Below are 20,089 nucleotides of genomic sequence, written 5' to 3' on the forward strand. Positions count from 1 at the left end.
GATGAGGGGCCGTGACAGAGAAGTTAACAAAATGCGTTATAGACAAGCGAAGCTGCTGCGCACAGCATAAAGAAACTGCCCCGCATCATATGGATACTGTAATTGTTAAGTGCGCCTGTTTCGTGATTTCAAAGGTGTTTTCACGAATACATGAAAATTACATTTGTTTGATACTTTGTAAGGTGGTCAGGTCATTCTAGTTTTTGTATGTTATCGGTGTCCACGTCAGGGAGAGAGAGAGAGAAAGTTACGATACTGTTAAACGATCTTTGGTCTTGTTGTAGCACAGTCTTTGCCTCTGCGCAGTCTGATACATTATTAGTTGGAGTGTGGCAGGTGATGGACGTATTCAGTAGTGCTGTGTTGACTTGAGACTGTATCTGTTAGATGAAGAGAGCATGACTGTAAAGGACAGCAACGAGGAATAAGATTTATATGTAAAAAAGTGAAGAGAATACACATTTTGAATAATGTTATTTTTTGAAGAGAAGAGGTTTGAGGTAAGACTGCAGCACTGCGCAGCTAGTTTGTCGGTATGATTATCGTCAGGTAGCTAACTTGCTCAGAGTTGAAATAAAGACCACCCCACTTCCCTGAGTCACGCATTAATATATTAATTATTAAACAGTTTGATTAACACATTCTAAAATCGTTGTCTTGGAATATCATTTCATAGGAATAGTTACTCTCTTCGTCCCACTGTTTATCATTACGCTTTACCACATTGTACCACGAAGGTCTACCGTGGAACAGTTTGAGTACAGTTTGGAAATTTTATTAGGAATAAAAATCTAGCTTAGCCGCTTGCTGTTTGCTGCTGCGTTATCAAGACGGAGGGATAGCAGTTACAGTTCAGTTCAAATTAGGTTCTGTTTAGTATCAGGTTAGCATACGAGTTTAAGTTGGGTTGTGGAGACAGTCTTGCTAATATTTAGATTTTATACAGTGCGAGGTTAAGTTGGGCCTAATTCCATACAGAAACGAATATATTGGAGAGCTTACAACTTCACAACAAACACAGTTGATTTTGTGTTTTCCGTTTCTAATACAAACATGGCAAAATGAATACCCGGGTAGTGACAAGTTTGTCCGTCTCTCTGTCTCTTTCTCTCTCTTTCGAGTCATCAGTCTTCTGACTGGTTTGATGCGGCCCGCCACGAATTCCTCTCGTGTGCCAACCTCTTCATCTCAGAGTAGTACTTGCAACCTACGTCCTCAGTTATCTGCTGGAGGTATTCCAATCTCTGTCTTCCTCTACAGTTTTTACCCTCTACAGCTCCCTCTAGTACCATGGAAGTTATTCCCTGATGGCTTAACAGATGTCCTATCATCCTGTCCCTTGCCCTTGTCAGTGTTTTCCACATGTTCCTATCCTCTCCGATTCTGCGTAGAACCTCCTCATTCCTTACCTTATCAGTCCACCTAATTTTCAACATTCGTCTATAGCACCACATCTCAAATGCTTCGATTCTCTTCTGTTCCGGTTTTCCCACAGTCCATGTTTCACTACCATACAATGCTGTACTCCAAACGTACATTCTCAGAAATTTCTTCCTCAAATTAAGGCCTATGTTTGATACTAGTAGACTTCTCTTGGCCAGGAATGTCCTTTTTGCCAGTGCTAGTCTGCTTCTGATGTCCTCCTTGCTCCGTACGTCATGTGTTATTTTGCTACCTACGTAGCAGAATTCCTCAACTTCATCTACTTCGCGACCATCAATCCTGATGTTAAGTTTCTCGCTATTCTTGTTTCTGCTGCTTCTCATTACTTTGGTCTTTCTTCGATTTTCTCTCAATCCATCTTCTGTGCTCATTACACTGTCCATCCCATTGAGAAAAATCATGTAATTCTTTTTCACTTTCACACAGGATAACAATGGCATCAGTTTGTCGGCTAGCATCTCAAAAAAAAAAAAAAAAAAAAAAAAAACTGTTGGCGTATTTTTGAGAGTTGTAGCTCACGTTGTACAGACAGCTGTGTGTCTTTGTGTATTCCTCTTTATTAAGTTGTGCTTTAGGAAACAACTTATATTTTATCCTTTTCCTTTCCTTTGACGTCTTTTAGCGCCCGTCGAATTTTCCATTCCCGTGTCCGTACCATCCGGAACACAAAGAAATTCCCGTCTAACTTCACGCGCCGGTGTCGGTGTACGGCTAAAGGTGTCAACCATGCAGGCGCGTCCATCCGCATTTCCCGACTCGTGGTCGCACTGTGTGTGTGTGGAGGTACCGGCCGGCTATTCCGCGGACGTGTTTCGCCAAGGCCAAATAGTGGCCGGGATACTCTGCTGTTTTCGACGTCGGCACAAACAGCACAGTTACTCTCCTGCCAGCCAGAAATAAACTGAAGCGAACCGTGACGCCGTGCCAAGAGGCTAGCGACGCCGACCTTCAGCTAGCACGCTTCTGGGAAAACGGATGCTGGACCAGAGGTGCACGCGCGAAACAAAGAAAGCGATTAGCGAATTTGATCGTCCTGACACCTGTTACGTCTCAGACTTACCGCGTAGGCTATACACTCCCGTGGGAACACACGATGTCACAATTCGTGCTGTCCCTGGATGCAGAAATGGCTTCGATGCACTTGCTTGCTTGCTTTCGCCTACAGTCCTTCGAAACATGTGGAGGGTAAGGTCAGTGACCGACTATTAACCTAATTGCAGCTAGAGCGCATGACTTCTGACTGGCGCGGCACTAGCAGGGGGAAAGTTGGTGGGTTCCTCGCACCATCCCCTTTTATCCAGGAAAACCTGCCCGGTAGTCATTTCGACAGCTGGCTGAGTGGACCTGGAGCGATCGTGGAGAGACTGCCACGACGGAAATTCCCCGCGCCCCCACCCGGTACTGGACCTGGGACCTTTAGGGAAGAAGACCCGCTAGACCACCACGGCTACTTTGAAAAAGGTCTAGATAAAATACACTGAAGCGCTACAGAAACTGGTATAGGCGTGCATATTCAAATACAGAGATATGTAAACAGGCAGAATACGGCGCTGCGGTCGGCAACACCTATATAAGACAAGTGTCTCGCGCAGTTGGTAGATCGGTTACTGCTGCTACAATTGCGGGTTATCAAGATTTAAGTGAGTTTCAACGTGGTGTTATAGTCGGCACACGAGTGATGGGACGCAGCATCTCCGAGGTAAGGATGAAGTGTGGATTTTCCCGTACGACCATTTCACGAGTGTACCGTGAATATCAGGAATCCGGTAAAACATCAAATCTACGACATCGCTGCGGCCGGAAAAAGATCCTGCGAGAACGGGACCAACGACGACTCAACAGAATCCAACGTGACAGAAGTGCAACATTTCCGCTAATTGCTGCAGATTTCAATGCTGGTCGATCAAAAAGCGTCAGCATGCGAACCATTCATCGAAACATCATCGATGTGGGCTTTCGGAGCCAAAGGCCCACTCGTGTACCCTCGATGACTGCACGACACTAAGCTTCACGCCTCGACTGGGTCCCGTCAACACCGACATTGGACTGTTGGTGACTGGAAACATGTTGTCTGGTTGGGTACGGGTATGGAGAGCCTGCCCGGCTAGCCGCGCGGTCTAACACGCTGCTTCCCGAGCGGGAAGGCGTGCCGGTCCCCGGCACGAATACGCCTGGTGGATTAATGTCGAGGTCCAGTGTGCCGGCCAACCTGTGGATGGTTTTTAAGGCTGTTTTCCATCTGCTTCGGCGAATGCGAGCTGGTTCCCCTTATTCCGTCACAGTTGCACTATGTCGGCGATTGCTGCATTCACACTGTCTCCACGTACGCGTACACCATAATTACTCTACCACGCATACATTGGGGCTACACTCGTCTGGCATGAGACGTTCACGTGGGGAGGGGGGCGGGGGGGGGGGGTGTCCACTGGAGGACAAATCGCACAATAACCCTGGGTTCGGTGTGGGGCGGCGGTGAAGTGGTTGGACTGCTGCGGCCTGTTCTGGGGTTGTGAACCACTGAGGGATACGGCGGGGTGAAGTCTCTCCTTCGCTTTTAGGTCCCCGGTCCAAAACACACAATACACGGGTATGGAGACAACCTCATGAATCCATGGACCCTTCGTGTCAGCAGAGGACTGTTCAAACTGGTACAGGCTCTGTAATGGTGTGGGGCGTGTGCAGTTTCAGTGATATGGGACCCCTGATACGTCTAGATACGACTCTGACAGGTGACACGTACCTAAGAATCCTGTCTGATCACATGCATCCATTCATGTCCATTGTGCATTCTGACGGACATAGGCAATTCCAGCACGACAGTGCGACACCCCACACCTCCAGAGTTGCTACAGAGTGGCTCCAGGAACACTCTTCTGAGTTTAAACAATTCCGATGGCCACCAAATTCCGCAGACATAAACATTATTGGGCATATCTGGGATGCGTTGCAACGTGCTGTTCAGAAGATATCTCCACCCCGTCTTACTCTTACGGATTTATGGACGGCCCTGCAGGATTCATGGTGTCAGTTCCCTCCAACACATTAGTCGAGTCCATAGCACATCGTGCTGCGGCACTTTTGCGTGCTCGCGGGGGCCCTACACGATATTATGCAGGTGTACCAGTTTCTTTGGCTCTTCTACGGAGCAAGTTACACCAACTAGTTCGCGTTCATTTATTGACTAATTCTTTCTTATTCTACTGCTATAATCTGGCAATTCTCCTCTGACACCACTGTTTCTGAGACCATCTCCAGCATCTTGCTCTCTCATGGTTTGTTTGCAACTGTCACGACACGACTAGCCTAAAATGTTTTTTTTTTGTATTAGTATTAAGTCGGAATGCAACGGAAATCTCCAGTTTTTGTACGTTTATAGTCGTCTAACACTTCGCTCGATGCTGAACGACTATCCTTGTATTACCAAAATGTTTTGTCTATTTCTCAATAAGTATGCATCTCTATTACAGAATGTTCTTTTCATTTAAACTGTGTTTCATATTTGTAACGCTGGATTTACTTTGCGACAGAGTTTGAAAACAATGTAGCTATCGATATTTGTCCACAATTCAAGCAGAGGTTTCGAAAGAGTACCAAGAAGCGCTGCACACGGCAGTAGTGCGTCGGGAGTCATACACGTAAACTGAGGATCAAATGCGTTCGACGATGTGCATCCAGACGAAGTATCTTCTGTTTATAGTGTTCTTTAAGTGCCACGACACTGAAGTAGTATCTTCAAGTTATTAGCATTTCAGGAACGATGAATGAAAAGTGGTTCTCTGTGTCATGTGCTATTAATATTCTTCCCAACGATTAGTGCTACCTTTCGCGCATCAAGGGAACTGAAAATATGGCCGATTAACATGTAATTTAGAGCACTCAAGACAAAAGCACAGACTTCACGCTGCATGGTGATTGTTTAAGAGGTATAAACTACTGTAGTTAAGTAATTCTGAACTTTTACGTGGTTAGAAGTTTTGAACAAAAGCTAGCGTTGGACAAGTGAGTCTTTTCCATTACGCAAGAATCCAGCTGCTTCATAAACATTTACCTGAATCTAACTGCTTTGTGGTATATATAATTCTTAAATTTATGCGTGCCACATTTTCTAGAACTACACCACCATTTCCGAAATTTGTTGTCTTTACCCAACTGTGATTGTAAGTTTCGACTAGATGGCAGCAGTGTTTGTTTACAATTTGGACTTCGCATGTATCACTCTCTCCGAGTAGACGGGAGAACTTAAATGGTGGTATTAAATTACTTTCTCAGTTTCAACGTCACTGCGTGTTATTAGTTTTCTTTTCTACGTTAGAATTTTTTTTTACTTAGCTTACGACTTCAGTTGATGTCTATTTTATATCCTCCTTTCAAGACACTGTCCACTCCGTTCAACTTTTCTTCCAATTCCTTTGCTGTCTCTGGCAGAATTACAATGTATTCGGCGAACCTCTAAGTTTTTATTTCTTCTCCGTGGATTTTAATACCTACTCCGAACTTTTCTTTTGTTTCCTTTACTGCTTGCTCAATATACAGATTGAATAGCATCGGGGAGAGGCTACAACTCTGTCTCACTCCCTTCCCAACCACTGCTTCCCTTTCATGTCCCTCGACTCTTACAACTGCCATCTGGTTTTTGTACAAATTGCAAATTGTAAATAGCCTTTCGGGTGATGCTGAGGGAATTAGATTAGGAAATGAGACACTTAAAGTAGTAAATGAGTTTTGCTATTTGGGGAGCAAATTAACTGTTGATGGTCGAAGACTGAAGAAGAGAAATTTGTTAACATCGAGTACTGATTTAAGTGTCAGGAAGTCGTTTCTGAAAGTGTTTGTATGGAGTGTAGCCATGTATGGAAGTGAAACATGGACGATAAATAGTATGGACAAGAAGAGAATAGAAGCTTTCGAGATGTGGTGCTACAGAAGAATGCTGAAGATTAGATGGGTAGATCACATAACTGATGAGGAGGTATTGAATATAATTGGGGAGAAGAGGAGTTTGTGGCACAACTTGACTACAAGAAGGGATCGGTTGGTAGGACATGTTCTGAGGCATTAAGGGATCACGAGTTTAGTATTGGAGGGCAGTGTGGAGGGTAAAAATCGTAGAGGGAGACCAAGAGATGAATACACTAAGCAGATTCAGAAGGATGTAGGCTGTAGTACGTACTGGGAGATGAAGCAGCTTGCACAGGATAGAGTAGCATGGAGAGCTGCATCAAACCAGTCTCTGGACTGAAGACCACAACCACAACAACAACAACAACAACAACAACGCCTTCAGTCAAGATATTCTATAGGTATTCCGTTAGTAGTGGACCAAGGTTTTTTTGTTTTAGAAACAATTACCTTAATTCTAGAGGTATTTATTTTTAATTTTTGATGCAGAGTCAGACTTTTAATGATGAGCAAATAAGCGGAGATTTGATTCTGTTACATAAGCCTTATCATTTTCTAAACTTTTCGAAGAGTTGTGTATTCAAAAGTTATTTACCTACTTTCGAAATATGATAAACGTGTCGCCTTTTAAGACTGTACAGATGACGATCAGATGGCGACTGTTGAGATATGACATTATCAGTCTATTAAAGTTTGTCATTTTTATTGTTAAGAAAATTTCAGTTCAGAAATTGTCTGATTATTCTTTTTCAGTTAATGTCTAAGAAACTCGCTCTCTCGTTAGTACTGGTTTGCAGCAGAACGCCATTCTCCCTCTTCTGTTTGCCTTCATTTTCATTTCCTGTCAGGAATGCATCGCACATCAATCATAATCCGCCTCATGATCGACATCCTTGGTCGTCCCCGGCGAATGTTTCCCGTCATCATCTGCTTCTGCTATTGCTCCAATCATATTTTTTTGTCTAACAGTTTCTTACGAATTTATGTCTTCTTGTCTGAATGTGCTCCACAGGGATCTGGTTTCCTGTAGTCTTCCTGAGCACCTCTTCGCTGGTAACTCTGGACACCCAAGCTGATGTTTGTCACCCTTCTGTAGCACTGTATGTCCAGGTCTTCTAGTAATCTCTCTTGTTTCAATAATGTCCACGTTTCACACCCGTAGTGTTGTGAAAAATAGGAAATTTAAATGAATATTTTCACTGGATAATTTGTTTACCATTTTCGTTCAACCTTCGTAATCAATCGCCTTCAGAAACGCTGTTCACAAATGGTCTGCAGAAGTTCGTATTGGTAGTGATTCTGTCAGCGATGACTTTCGTGAAGAACGCCTTTTGTTCCAAAAAATCGGGTATGTGCTGCGACATGACTGAAGAGGAAGTGTGTCACCGTGAGACAGAGAGTATCCCTAGGCATTTGGAAGACTGAAATGCATTCGATTGTGGAATGACATTCAGCTGTGAAAAAGACATGTTCTCGATGCATTCCTGACAATACGATTGAAGTTAAAAAGCAGTTTCGTGTCATTTGGTGTAAGGACACGCTCAACAATTCTGACCGCAAGGAAACGCAAAGTCTGTATTCGACAACGTAACAGGAGATGAAGGTTGGATATGTTCGTAGCATCCTCGAAACTCAGCAGTCAACTGTTTCCGCCTTCCTAGAGGCCGGAAACCAATCAAAGTGGTTCGTTCGAATGACGCTCGCATGAAAATAATCGCTTGTTTCTTAGGTTACACTCAACATATCGCGACCGTTGCTGTAGATTTTAGAGGATTGAGGAACAGTTAATGCTGAACGGTACACTGCAATTTGTTTGCCGGAAGTCATCGATGAAATCAGGAGGAAGGACTTACTGCCATCTGAGAGACAGCGCGTCACCGTTTATTACAGAGAAAAATATCAAATTAAACGTCTCATTGCCTGTAGTCGTTTGACTTATCGCCTAACAACTTCGTTTTGTCCCTTTTTAAAAAGAAAAAGGTCGCAATTTCCATCGCCTCAAGAAACTGACAGCGAGTAAGTTACTCGTCACATACAGCAATGCACCTGTAAGAATGCCACTGTAAGAAAAAATCAGCCAAATATTAAGAGAGCCTGACTGTAAGGCAGTGACGTCCCAAGTGGGAATTTCTAGCTTTTATGTATATTTTATTTTACGCGTCTAGTTCTGCAGGATAAAATTGAGGAGCAAATCTCCAAGGTCATGGAGCGCGTCAGTACATGAAATTACAACATAGAAGTAGTAACAGATAAAATGAAATGTTTATGAACCCGAAAAAGACATGCCATAAGTTTCAGTAAACGCAATCAACAATATAACATAGGAATCAGCTTAATTTTTCAAGGAACTCCTCGGCAGAATAGAAGGAGCGACCCATGAGGAATCTCTTCAGTTTCTATTTGAAAGCGCGTGGATTACTTCTAAGATCTTTGAATTTGAGTGGTAGCTTACTAAAAATGGATGCAGCAGCATACCGCACACCTTTCTGTACAGGGTTAAGGGAGTGCGATCCAAATGCAGATTAGATTTCTGCCGAGTATTAACCGAGTGAAAGCTGCTAATTCTTGGGGATAAGCTGATGTTGTTAACGAGAAATGACAGTAAAGAATATGTATATTGAGAGACCAATGTCAGAATACCCAGACTAGTGAAGAGGGGTCGACAACAGGCTCGCGTTCTTACACCACTTACTGCGCGAACCACCCTCTTCTGAGACAAAAATATACTTTTAGTATGGGAAGACTTACCCCAAAATATAATACCATACGTCATGAGGAAATGAAAACAATCAAACTAGACCACTCTTCGTGTTGAGCTATCAGTTATTTACTTCGAATAGTAAAAATGGCAGCATTAAGTCTTTGAGCATGATCCTGAACGTGGTTACGTTAGTGTTTCTTTAACGTCCCGTCGACAACGAGGTCATTAGAGACGGAGCGCAAGCTCGGGTTAGAGAAGGATGGGGATGGAAATCGGCCGTGCCCTTTCAAAGGAACCATCACGGCATTTGCCTGAAATGATTTAGGGGAACCACGGAAAACCTAAATCAGGATGGCTGGAGACGGGATTGAACCGTCGTCCTCCCGAATGCGAGTCCAGTGTGCTAACCACTATCTGACCGTGGGCTGAGCTGAGCAGGATGTGGAATTTTATAATTTTGAAGAGAGAGTTTCAAGACCGAGATTTCTGGGACGTCGTCTGAGATCTTTCTCAGTCAGTTTCACTGCCAAACTGAAACGTATTGCGTGAAGTTATGAAAGTGCCGAAGTGGTGGGAAGACGATGAAAGGAAGGGAAGGAAAAGCAGATTCACTGAAAGGATGTTGCGAAGTACATAAATGTAATTCATCCACGAAAGCAGTGGGTTGCGAAACTCCCGAAGGAGCGACTCTTCAGTAGTGTTCATCAGTCTGGAACCCTTACTGGATATGATTAATAGAAAGATATACGTAAGATCCGACAAAGAGCGGCGCGTTTCGCCACGAGATCCTTTAATAGCTGGGAGGCGCTATGTATCAGGGGAAGATTTACTATTGCAATTCCGAGAGGGTACGTTCGAAGAAGAGACGGGCAACGTATTACTCTCCTCCCCCCCCCCCCCCCCCAATCACCAACATTTAGCATAATAAACACGACGAGGTGTTTACCCATATGGCACACCTACTCTAACACATTATACGGATATAGCACATACGGGAATGGCACTTGCTCAGGGCTGTGTGTGGAAAATAGTGTTCCATTACAAATAATATATCTTCAACATAAAATTGTTTTTGTTTTCCAAAGATTCATGAATACATAAATCGTAATTCTACAGCTTTTAAAAAATGGTACAATAGTTTTCATTACATCTTCTGTTCCACTATGCTGAGCTGTGTATTACCACGAACATGCGATACAATACTGTCCACAAATACGATTTGCTTTATACTGCTCAGAAAGCTCGCCAAAAAATCATTCGTTTGTATGTATGTTCTCGCACTAAATAACGTACGGCACTAAGCAAAACACATGGACACCAGAATTCTTTTTAAATCATGAGTGGTGGTAACGCGGCTCGGTTGGTCTTAGTTCAACCAGCGTGCCTTTTCAGTAGCTCTGTGTCATGTTCCAACGAATTTCTGTAGCGTTTCCACTCGTACTTCAATGCTGAACCTATTTAGACACACTTTCTCTCCCGTCGAATGTTGCGATGTTACATCCCCCCTTTTCATCAACATGCATCCGGATTTCCCAACAGGTACATGGCTACGTTACAATGTGTGCCACACACCTATGGAATGCGTCGCGAATTTTTTTCCATCCAGAAATCTAATGTTTGTAAGTCATAAATGTAAGGTATTTTACATTTTAATGTGAGCTTTAATAATTTATAATCAACTTTTTGCACGCAGCTTCGTCTGCGCACGCATATGATTATATATATATATGTTTCACAGATGTTTTTCATTCGTACCTACAGCGAATTTCGCTCTCCAGTTTCATCTGAATTCTGATGATGCCATTAACTGATCGTCGTTTCGAGATAAAGGACTACCGCTGGTAACTCTATGATTCCCCGCTGTGTTACACCATGCGACTCTGTGGTATCTGGACGTGTGTTACGATATTTGACCCCGAAACACGATGCAGTGCCCATTCCCACGGTGTGCTGACGCACTGGACAGCGCAAATAAGAGAGACGTCGCGCTTGATACTTTCATCGTATTGGAAGTCACCTAATTGCAGGAAATTAATTACTAACAGGTCGTATTCGGGCGTTTCTACATATCATCCCATCCTATCGTCACTCCTGTCCCTACCGGTAGTAGGGACAGCTTACTACGACATTTATATACTGTATAAAATGAGTAACGTATATACCACATTTGGTTGAAATTTCTGAAGGCGTTCCAGAGTTATGCTTTGATGTTACGCCTTTTTACACCATAAGGCCATATGCGTTCTAGGGCTCTATTACTGCCAAAGCAAATTTTTCCAGTGATACGGCTGCCAATTTTGGTGGAAATTCCTTCAGGTGTTACAGAGATGTGCTGCTATGTCAGTCTCTCTGCAACCCCGCCTCCCCCTACCACCCCAGCCCCTGGAAGTCTAGTATTTCCGAAAGTAAATTTTCGGAGGCAAAATTCTCGAATGAACTACGAAAGAGGAGTGAAGTACCTTCGTCTTGGCGGGACGGGGCGAGGGGAGGGGAGGGGAGGGGAGGGGAGTAGATGTAGAAAGATGACGAGCGCCTTAGTTGGAGAGGAGAAGGAAAGCAGTGGGCAGTGAACTCGAGAAAAACTGGCAGGACTTCAAAGTTGGCAGATGTGCAAGGTCCAAAGACTAATAATGGTTCCGCATGTTGACACGAAGTCCGATATGCTCACATTCGAGCACAACGCACTGCTGGGGCCTTTTTGAATGACAGCTGCGACAGGCAGGTCGTTGGCTGTACGTGGCTCGGTAGCGAGGCCCACGAGAAAGACACGCTGTGGCTTGTACGTCACAGCTCGTGACATTGCAGATCTTACAGGAATGCCTGCGGCCGTCTCCGGCGGCGAGCGAGCAACTAATTCAGACGAATTTAATAATTCCTGACTGCGCGATTGAATGCATGCATGTTCTCGATAGCAAACAACAAAATTAACGCTACAAATAATTCAATACCTACTCTTGCTGACAGTACGGGTAATGTAACTGATGATGATAAACACAAGGCCGAAATTCTAAACCTAGCTTTCAAAAACTCGTTTGTGATAGAGGACTGCAGCACCATTCCCCCTTTCAATGGTCGAACAAACGAAAGGATGGCTGACATAGTGTTTAGTGTATCTGGGATTGTAAAACAGTTAAGATCCTTAGACGCCAGAAAGGCATCTGGCCCAGACCGTATCCCCGTAAGATTTTATGTTGACTATGCTACAAATATTCTTATCCGTCATCTATCAGAGACCATTGGAACGGCGGAAAGTTCCACGGGAAAGGAAGAAGGCCCAGGTCATAGCAATCTATAAAAAGGGTAAAAAATCGGATGCACATAATTACTGGCCAATTTCACTGACATCGATTTGTTGTTGAATCATTGAACATATTTTGTATTCAGACATAATGACCTTTCTAGACTCTGAGAAGCTCATCTGCAGAAACCATCACGGATTTAGGAAACAGTGGTCATGCGAGACACAGCTGGCCCTCTTTGTGCATGATATACAACAGGCTCTAGATACCGGCTCCCAGGTTGATGCCATATTTCTCGACTTTCGAAAGGCGTTAGACTCAGTTCCGCACTGTCGCTTGCTACAAAAAGTGCGCGCTTAATGTCTATCCAATGACATATGCGGTTGGGTAGAAAATTTTCTAACAGACACGGACCAGTATATCGTCCTCAACGGGGTAACTTCAACAGAAACAAGAGTAACTTCAGGTGTGCCCCAGGGCAGCGTAATAGGTCCTCTGCTTTTTACGATTTACATAAACGATCTGGTTGATGCTATTGACAGTGGCCTTAGACTGTTTGCCGATGATTCTGTAGTCTACAGGAACGTAGTATCACACGAAATTTGTGAACAAATCAGTGAGGATTTGCAGAAAATAAATGCGTGGTGTAATGACTGGCAGTTATCTCTCGATATTAGTAAGTGTAATCTACTGCGTATAACAAAGCGAAAATCCCCATTACTGTAAGAGTACAAAATAAATGATCAGTCCTTGGAGGCGGTAACATCAGTCAAGTATCTGGGTGTGACTATTCGAAATGATCTCAAATGGAATGATCAGATTACACTGGTAACGGGTAAGGCGAACTCTAGAGTGCGGTTTATTGGTAGAATCCTGAAGCGATGCAGGAAATAGCTTACAATACGTTAGTTCGTCCAGGGAAATAGCTTACAATACGTTAGTTCGTCCAGAGCTTACAATACGTTAGTTCGTCCAGTCTTAGAGTATTGTTCGTCTGTATCGGACCCTTACCAGTTGGGTCTGATTCAAGAGATTGAGAAAGTCCAAAGAAGAGCGGCAAGATTCGTGACTGGTACATTTAGCCATCGCGAAAGCGTTACAAATCTCATAGAAAGTTTGAAGTGGGACACACTTGCAGATAGACGACGCACTAAACAGAAGGGGCTGCTCTCTACATTCCGAAATCCAATCTTCTCCGAGGATGTAGGGCATATATTATTACCACCAACTTTCAAATCGCGTAATGATCATCATTCAAAGATAAGGTGTTGCGTAGTCAGTGCGTACACAACTTTCCCACTAGAGCGTGTCCCGCTGAGCACAACAATGCAGGCGCAGTGCTCGTCCATCTCCGCACTACGAGATGGCGCTGCCATAGAGACGGACCAAATTCTGCTTCCGCCGATCCGGGTATTAATATGTAACGCAGCCAATGAGATGGTGGTAACGTAGAACCTTTTCTCCTCACGGATCACACTCGCGCAGTGATACATGAACGCGTGAAGTATTATAACGAGTGTACAGACCTCCGATTAGTCAGTCTACATTTGTCTGTACCAGTCTGTACTAGCTCTACATTTGTCTGTACAAGTCTACAGTCAAGTTTCAGTCTGCACCTAATAAGATTACCATATTCCTGTACATAGCCATGAAGATAAATGTATAGACACTTTTGTCAAGTATCAAAGATCTATGTGAGAATAAGATTAACATACCAATACCAAAGGAACTTCAGATTGTTAATTGTAAATAGGATCCAGAGCCAAGTTAAGTAATTTTTATGCTTGTTATTATTTTAATAAATGTGTGTGAAAATTAATCTAGTTCTGTTTAAAGTCGGTCACCGTCAATCAGCTACTCTAAGCGTGCAAGTGGCATTTCTACCGTCTGACCTAACGGTGGAAGATAAACACGCCATGATAACACCACGAGACATATTGCTGACACTCACCTACTTCGTTAGAGCGACAAGTCAAATAATCTGATGGTGTGTGTACCGAAGGTCTTGCAGTACGCACACCACGTAAGGGAAATAAGAGCTCGTACTGAGGCGATCCGCAAGTGGAACAGAGGGGGGGGGGGGGGGGGGGGGAAATATGAGTTTGGCGCGAATTGTGCCCTCCGTCACACACCGCTTTGTGGCTAGCGGAGTATATATGTAGATGTAGAAAATGAAGACCATTAGTTGTCATTTTTTCAGTTAAATATGGATTCCCTGTGGGCTGTGCATGGAACCGAGCATTGCTGGAGCATGGTGGACAGGACTACTAGTGTGACGTCACAACTTCGTTTCAGGGCCCGTATATCTCGTTGGCCCCGCTGGGGCGTGAGGGGTCAGGGTAGGGTAGGGTAAGGTCGGGCGGTGCGCGCCGCCACCGCTCACTCACCTGTGGCCCCCCTGCGCAGGTTGAGGCTGCTCGCGTCGCTCTGGCTGGGGCTGTGGTACGGGCTGGACTTGCCGATGGGCACCGTGATCATGGCCGCCGCGTGCTGGGCGTGCCCCACGCGTCACTCGGATCTGAACGTGAACGTTATCGCGAACGCGAACGTGGCGCGGCGAACGCGGACCGATGACGGAGAGAGCTCACTGGGTCAGCGCCTCTGGCGGTGCCACTAGGCGCACAGTGGCCGCGGTGCTGTCAGCTCCCCCCGAGACGGCGGGTGGCTACTGGCGGGCGGGCGACGCGGCCTCTGGTTTTGTGGAAGCGGCGCGGCGTCAGGGGGTGACGCAGATGGGCTGCCAGCTGAGGCAGGAGGAAGGCGGGCCTAATTTTAGCGCCGGCAGGGCGGACTAGAGGACGCGCCGGCCGGCCGGCGGTGTCCACGCGGCCGCTGCGTGCCCAGGGCTGGCCACGCCACCGCACGGCACGGCACGGCACGGCACGGCACGGCACGGCCGGTGTTCCCGCAGCCAGGGACACCCCCTCCCCCCCCACCCCCCGGGCTCCGTAGCCGGGCTGAGATGTTATTTAAGATCAAATATGACACGTTAACGCTACAGTTCCGGAACGGTGGCCTCAACCTCACAAACGTGCCACACAAAGCTCTGGCGCTTTACATGCGAGCGATGATACGAAATTGGCAACAACGAAAGCATACCATAACGTCAGCTCTGATAGAAGTACTTGTTCCGCCTTCGTACGAACCCCCTATTGCGGTGGGCAATATTTCGCCTTCTCTTGCACACATTGCCTCATTTCTTGTTGATTACAGTTATGTTCGTCTGAAAGTACCTTCGACGAGGATACCCACGACTCGAGAGATCTATAGGTGCTTGATGGATCACCATGGCTGCAACATAATGAAATTCAAATACCCGTCGAGAACGTGGAACCACATTTGGTGTGCAGTGCATACTCCATTACTGTCAACAGCAGCGAGATCGATGTGGTATATTCTTATAAACCGTAAACTTGTGACCAGGAGTCGATTACATACAATTCATATGGTCGATTCTCCTCTTTGCACCAACTGTGGACTGTTAGCCACGGAAGAACATGGTTTAGTGTGTGGCGCAGCGAGGGACGTCTGGATGCTGACGCGTCGAATACTGGCCTTCCTTCGGCGCACTAACTGCACAGAAATCACATCAGATGTACTTTTTTTACCGGACAAGACCTTTTTTCCCAAACAAAAGACGTATGTGGTCAATTGGATCGCTGGACATGCGACGAAATATTGTTATTCGTACGATATTAAGTCCGTGATGGATTATTGGATGTATTTACAAGAACAACACGAGCTCATACGGAGTCATACGAAATACAGGACTTACTTTTCCAATTTTTTAGGAAGTGTTTTCCACAATCCGCCCGACAGCTGGGGTGTCCCAAAACTGAGAAGACTCCTGCAGCAGAACGACTAGAGACAGTACTGCGCGATTCAATTATATTGGTATATAGCACACAGAGAAGAAAACTGGCCCCTACCTGTTGGCGCCAGTTATGACTGGATTATGTTAAAGTGGAAAAAAAAACCAACACAAAAAATAACAATAACAAAACACACACACACACACACACACACACACACACACACACACACACACACACAACGATGGTAAACACCGAGACCGCCTCAGATAATGGTCCTTCGAATGGTCGACGCAGGAGAAATACATGCCGCCCACAAAGGCAGAAATGGTCAAGATTATATGGCTTTCTGCCAGACTTACGATGCGACACCGTGTGCTGCAGGGATTGTGATGCAGATGATAACTTCATTTTCACTCCCGCCCGTGACTAGGATTGTCATTTACTTTATTCATGTTTAAAAAAAGAAGAGGGCGGCCTTTACGTTGATTTTATGGTTTCCAAATTGTTTTTGCTGTCTCGATACTTTTCTTATTCCTAGGACAGCACAATTGTACGAATAAAGATTGTTTGTTTACCCTTCCATCCTTTTCAAAAAAAGGCAGGTAAGCGAGTTCAAATCCTGGTGGTGGATCAAATTTTGACTTCCAGTTTATCACCGGCTCCTAAATTGACAAACGAGGGGCGTTTGAAAAGTCCGTGCAAAGTACGAGAAATGGCTCCACCGTGTAATGGTACTTAAATTACGTAACCATTACGGCACCTCACCTCACCCTCTCGATACCAGCAATATTCTACTGTGTTTCTGTAAAGTAGTTAACATGTTTCTGAGACAACATTCAGATTTGATTTCATTAATGTAGAGGTACTTTGATACATCGATATGTTTATATTGCAATGACATTATTCTTATGTGAATTCTTTCTTTTGTCACTATGATCTCTGATGTACTTGTAACTCTCATTTTTGGGCGCGTAAGCGGTTATTACAGAGTCAAGTCTTGGTCGTCATGTTGAAAAGACGCAAATTGCAGTCAGTTTATGAAATGTTAACTTTAAAACTGAGGAAGATATTTTCAAGTATGTTTTATATTGTGAAGTGTTGGTGCAACAAAAGTAATAAAAAAGAAGTGTAACTTAATTTCGGAGTGCTGATTATTTTTTTACATCACCATTGTCCTAACTTGCAGAAGTTTAATCTTCAAGAATGGTTTATGAAACACATCTATAAAACTTTCGAATATCGCAGAATAACACCTAGGCCTCTTTGCATCCGAGCTTGGAATCATCACTGCCTAGATTTTCGACGATTGAGCCATGAGTTCACAACGAGACCAGCGTGGGAAACACGAAAAGATGAGTGCCTAGTTTATCCATTATTTCACGAGATGACTTTATTAACTGTGCTCTAATTATACCTGCCACATAATATAACTTTGTTGTTGCCTGAAAATGCCATATTTAGAAGCGTGAGCAACACTACAATCATAATTAATTTATGACCTTTGTTGTGGCAGGGTTGTTAGAACCGTCACGTATCAAGGTCATGTTTAGTTGGTAGCATCTTTGGAAAGAATGCACACCAAGTTTCAGCCATATTGGTCTATTTCTTTCTGTTTGGCATTCGTGTGAATCAAGGAAGTCGAGTGATTGTCAAAAAATGGACGAAGAAGAATTTCGTGTGGTGATTAAACATTACTTTATGAAGGGAGACTAAAGAGAAGCTTGATAAACATTATGGCGACTCTGCACGTTCGATTAGAACAGTTTATAAGTGGTTTCGAACTTTTCGGAGTGGCCATATGGGCACAAGTGATGCTGAACGTTCTGGACGCCCTGTGGAGGTTACGACTCCAGAAATCATTGATAAAATCCATGATATGGTGATGGATGACAGAAGAGTTAAGGTGCGTGAAATTGCTAGTGCTGTGGGCATCTAGAATGAACGGGTACATAATATTTTGCATAAACATTTGGACATGAGAAAGCTATCCGCAAGATGGGTTCCGCGATTGCTCACGCTTGACCAAAAACGGAATCGTGTGAAGTGTTGCAAAGGGTGGTTTGCAGCTGTTCAGGAAGAATCCGCAGGACTTTAAGCGTCGTTTCGTCACTGTGGATGAAACATGGATACATTACTGTACTCCTGAGACTAAACAACAAACTAAAAAATGGGTTAGCCGCGCGGGATTAGCCGAGCGGTCTGAGGCGCTACAGTCATGGACTGTGCGGTTAGTTCCGGTAGAGGTCCGAGTCCTCCCTCGGGCATGGGTGTGTGTATTTGTCCTTAGGATAATTTAGGTTATGTAGTGTGTAAGCTTAGGGACTGATGACTTTAGCAGTTAAGTCCCATAAGATTTCACACACATTTGAAGATTTGAACAAACAATGGGTTACCAAGGGAGAATCTGCACCAAAAAAGGCGAAGACCAGTCCTTCGGCCGGAAAGGTTATGGCGACTATCTTTTGGGATTCGCAAGGGATAATCCTCATCTACTATCTGGAAAAGGGTAAAACTATTACAGGTGCATATTATTCATCGTTACTGGATGCCGGCAATTGGACCGCAAAAAAGTCCTTTTCCATCACGACAGCGCACCAGCACACACCTCAGCAATTGTGGCCGCAAAATTAATGGAAACAGGATTCCAACTCGTTTCACATCCCCCCTATTCTCCAGACTTGGCTCCCTCGGACTACTATTTGTTCCCCAATTTGAAGAAATGGCTGGCGGGTCAAAGATTTTATTCAAACGAGGAGGTGATTGCAGCAACTAATAGGTATATTACAGACTTGGACAATTCCTAATATTTGGAAGGGATCAACAAATGTGAACAGTGTTGGACGAAGTGGATAAGTCTAAAAGGAGACTATGTCGAAAAATAAAAAAGTTTTACCCCAAACACGTAAGTAGGTTTTATTTTTGCACTGACTTTTCAAACGCCTCTCGTACGGCCGGGAAAGCGATGTGCTGACCACATGCCCCCCTCCCCCATCTCCGCATCCACTGACGCCTGTGGGCTGAGGATGGCACGGCGGCCGATTGGTACCGTTGAACCTTCATAGCCTGTTCATAGGAAGTTTGCTTTACTTTAGTTTTCTAGTACTTCAGTGGCAAGGTTGTAACACGGGGTGGAGTTCTTGGTTCAAATGGCTCTGAGCACTATGGGACTCAACATCTTAGGTCATAAGTCCCCTAGAACTTAGAACTACTTAAACCTAACTAACCTAAGGACATCACACACAGCCATGCCCGAGGCAGGATTCGAACCTGCGACCGTAGCAGTCCCGCGGTTCCGGACTGCAGCGCCAGAACCGCACGGCCACCGCGGCCGGCCGGTGGAGTTCTTGATGCCAGTCTTTGCACCAATGTGCTGGATTAAACTCCAAATCTCTAAGCGGTGTCTTATGAAACGAGACCATCTGGTACTGTTGATGGTGATGCATTCGTCCGATGGGGACCTCAACTCTGGCTGAACCATTGTTATTTGAGAGGAGTACGCTATTTGCCGGCAGCAGTTTTCACCCTCTCCCCTCTATCATCATCGTATCGCACCAAAACTTGGTAGGTATGCTAATGCAGTAATGCGGAACCGATTTACGCTGCAAAAACTCAATTTCAGTTCTGGCCACCAGGTGCAAAGCTGGCGCTGTACACTGTCTGTATGACAATGATATAACATCCGCGCTATCATCTGACAAACCATAGCGTGAGTCAACAGTACGGCTATCGAGAAGAGAGAGAGAGTGAGCTGTTGCTGAAACTGTTTGATGTGAACGCAGCATCTACAGTGCTCCACTGAGACAGTATCACCGACTGAATGTTCTGAGGAGACACCTGATGTCACTAAATGGTTTGAAGTTGATGATAATGAAATTCGAAAAACGGATGAGCTTGGTGTGTCATCTGGAAAGCGAAGCCGTCCTATCCTGGTGCAACTTATCGACGAGGTTGCTGCTTCTGTAACTGACCGTGTAGCACGCGTCTCAAGTGGT

The 20,089-nt window shown here is 44.7% G+C and overlaps 1 protein-coding gene across 4 annotated transcripts in view; it reads right to left on the reverse strand.

Moving 5' to 3' along the window:
* Positions 1–20,089, reverse strand: part of LOC124711241 (TBC1 domain family member 4) — a 485,094-nt gene that overhangs the window by 198,475 nt on the left and 266,530 nt on the right. The window contains exon 1 of one of the 4 annotated variants that reach the window (XM_047241205.1): positions 14,670–14,935. The exons of the other annotated variants lie outside the window; for them this stretch is intronic. The gene's annotated coding sequence lies outside the window, so the exon portion shown is untranslated. Of the gene's footprint in view, positions 1–14,669; positions 14,936–20,089 lie in introns of those variants that run through there. 4 annotated transcript variants of the gene reach the window in all.

This window comes from Schistocerca piceifrons, chromosome 8 (genome assembly GCF_021461385.2).
Source record: "Schistocerca piceifrons isolate TAMUIC-IGC-003096 chromosome 8, iqSchPice1.1, whole genome shotgun sequence".
In the NCBI taxonomy this organism is placed as follows: Eukaryota; Metazoa; Arthropoda; class Insecta; order Orthoptera; family Acrididae; genus Schistocerca; species Schistocerca piceifrons.